Source organism: Triticum dicoccoides, chromosome 5A, assembly GCF_002162155.2.
Source record: "Triticum dicoccoides isolate Atlit2015 ecotype Zavitan chromosome 5A, WEW_v2.0, whole genome shotgun sequence".
In the NCBI taxonomy this organism is placed as follows: Eukaryota; Viridiplantae; Streptophyta; class Magnoliopsida; order Poales; family Poaceae; genus Triticum; species Triticum dicoccoides.
In genome coordinates, this window is record NC_041388.1 from 457,044,823 (window position 1) to 457,048,370 (window position 3,548).

Consider the following 3,548-nt stretch of genomic DNA (forward strand, 5'->3'; position numbering starts at 1 on the left):
ATTAATTTTTAGAGTAACATGTTGAGATTCACATGATAATCCAAGTACTAGATACTCAAGCCGTCCATAACCGGGGACACGGCTAACCATGATTAGTTTATACACTCTGCAGAGGTTTGCGCACTTTTCCCCACAAGACTCGATCGCCTCCGTTTGGTTTCTTGCACTACATGGTGTTTGAGAAACGGATGACCGAGACATAGTCTTTAAGAAGCACTAGCACCTTACGATGGATAGACCGTTACACCTACTTTCCCCTACATCTGCTAGTCTACCCTGTAAGAGGTTGCACGACTTAATCAACTATGCTAGAGCCCATAGTAGCTTGTGGCTGCACACGGAAGTTTCTAGTATGAATAATCTCATGATCCCTTTGAGCCTGGGTGGCGGTCCATAAGAAAAACAGGAAATCCTGGTCTACCCCGGTGCCTAGACAGGCAAGCCGGGAATACCCAGATGCCTCAATCCACCCAGATGTGTGTTTAAGTTGCCACCTTAAGTAAACCATTAATTAACAATCTCACAGCTGTCATGGATACTCTCAAAACCCAATCCACGTCTACGAGCATAGCATGGCAATGTAAGCATAACGTAATAGTAACTCCCAAGTGTTTGATGATAAACAGATAATAGGTACTACCTCAACTACTTCCCATCCCACAATTTAATTAGATCCTAATCATGCAATGTTTGAGGATTGATCTAATTCAAATAAAACTGGGTAGTAAGAGGTATGATCAAAGTGTGAACTTGCCTTGCTGATGATCCGCGAAACCTAGACATTCGAAGTAACAAGCAGCGCACTCCGGTTATTCTATCGTAGACAAATAAACAAGCCTACAATAGGTATTCATCTAATGCATTGGTAAAACTCAAATAAGAGATCTAACCAAAAGGTTCAACTTAAGAACTCCGGTTTGCAAAAAAAGAATCAAATCAAACGAAGCAAAGTCAAACGGCAAAAGAAACAGACTTCGTTTAATATTCTGGATCTAGGGCAATTTTTACAGTGGCAAAAACTTGTTTAAGTTGGTTAAACGGATAGAGGGTTTTGAGACGAAACTCTGGGCGCTTGAATCGCCTGATTCCGATAAATGAGCGAAAAGTTATACTAAAACGAAAATCGGATCAGGAATCGCGATCAGAAAAATCACGGATTTAATCCGAGAAAAAGAAAAACGACGAACTTTCGCTAGAACGAACGAACGGACGAACGCTCGCTAAATAAATAAACCGAAAAATGATCTATTTAAAAAAACCAAAACTAAAAAAATAAAACCACGAATCCCTTTTTTTTTTCTTTTTTTACCTCGGGAGGCAGGTCGGCGGCGGCGGCGGGCACGTGGATCGAGGCGCGGCTAGGGTTAGGGTTGGCGGCAGCTCTGGTGGGCTGGGGCAGCTCGTGCGGCGGCTATTTAAAGGCTGCCCCCGGGCGGAGTCCCGCTCGGGTACGGCCCAAAGTCGGTTCACGTTTTTATTATTATTCCGCGCAGAAAAACAAATAAAAGAAATACTAAAAGGACTCCAAAAATCCCGAAATAAATTTTCCCAGGCTTCTAAAATCAAGCCGCACAAGATGAACATTTATTTGGGACCTAAATGCAATTTTGAAAAACGCATATTTTTCCTAAATTCAAATAAAATACCGAAAAACTCCGAAATAAAATCTTATTTGATTTTATTATTAAATCCTAAATATTTATTTATTTTGGGAGAGTCATTTTATTCCCTCTCTCATATCTTTGTAATAAAAATAATTGATGATAAAATAATTAAAATCAAATGATCCTATTCGCAAAATTTGAGAGAACTCAAATATGAAAATAATGAAATCCCCAACTCTCTCCGTGGGTCCTTGAGTTGCGTGGAATTTCTAGGATCATACCAAAAGGAAAAAAATTATGATATGCAATGATGGTCTAATGTATAACATTCCAAATTGAAAATTTGGGATGTTACAAACCTACCCACCTTAAGATGAATCTCGCCCTCGAGATTCGGGTTGGCTAGAAAATAGGTGAGGCTAGTCCTTGAGCAAATCTTCCTCTCGCTCCTAGGTGGCTTCATCCTCCGTGTGATGGCTCCATTGAACCTTACAAAACTTAATAACCTTGCTGCGGGTGACTCGGCTGACAAACTCGAGAATCTTAACAGGTTTCTCCTCATAGGTCAAATCGTTATCCAGTTGAATTGCTTCCAATGGCACTGTGTCTCTCAAGGGTATGTCAGCCATCTCCGCGTGGCACTTCTTCAACTGAGAAATGTGGAACACATCATGAACTCCTGACAATCCTTCAGGCAATTCCAACTTGTAGGCCACTTCTCCCATGCGTTCCAATACTTGGTATGGTCCTACAAATCGTGGCGCTAACTTTCCTTTAACACCAAAACGCTTTATTCCCCGAAGTGGAGATACTCGAAGATAAGCTCTATCTCTAACTTCATAAACTGTCTCCTTGCATTTAGAATCTGCGTTGCTCTTTTGCCTGGATTGAGCTACCTTGAGCCTATCACGAATCAATTTCACTTTCTGCTCAGACTCCTTAATCAAGTCTGGTCCAAACAACTGGCGGTCTCCAACTTCATCCCACAACAACGGTGTCCTGCACCTTCTTCCATACAATGCTTCGAAAGGGGCCACCTTTAAACTGGATTGATAGCTGTTGTTGTAAGAGAACTCTGCATACGGCAAATTCTCGTCCCAACTAGATCCATAATCTAGCGCACAAGCTCTCAGCATGTCCTCCAAAATCTGTTGACTCTCTCGGTCTGTCCATCTGTTTGTGGATGATAAGCTGTGCTGAACTCTAGCCTGGTACCCAAAGTTTCATGCAACTGATTCTAGAACTTTGAGGTAAACTGGGTTCCTCTATCTGATACTATACTCCTCAGAACTCCATGTAAGCATACAATCCTGGTCATGTATATCTTTGCCAACTTAGCACTTGTGTAAGTGGTCTTTACAGAGATGAAATGAGCTACTTTCGTCAACCGATCAACTACAGCCCAAATCGAGGCATAGCCTGAACGAGTTGTGATGCCCGGATAATCAAGCTACAGTAATCCCCTACTAATGATGACACATCACCTCTGTCACTGTAATTAATCTCGGGTTAATTCGAAACCGTTTCAAATTTAAATACTAAATCAATCAAACGACAAAAGTTTTCAAAATATTAAACTAACATGTTCGGGCTGTGCAAAAAATGGCATAGGTAATTATAGTGCAGAAAACACATTTTTATAAAATGCCTAAATACTTTTAAATGAATTAAACAGAAAACATATAATAAGAGATAATGGAAAAAAAGGAACAACAAAAAAAAGGGAAGAGAAACCCCCGGGGCTCCGGCCCAGCAGGCCACCGGCCCAACTGGGCCACGACCTGCCAGGCCGGCCCAGCTCCCCCTTGGCCCAACCGGCCTCCCCATAACCCCCATCCCCGAAACCCTAACCGCACACTCCCCCCCCACTCCCCACGTCTCCCTCTTCCCCCGATCCGGATCGGATCGGGAATGGCCTCGTGGCCCTCGCCTGGAGCTGCCTCG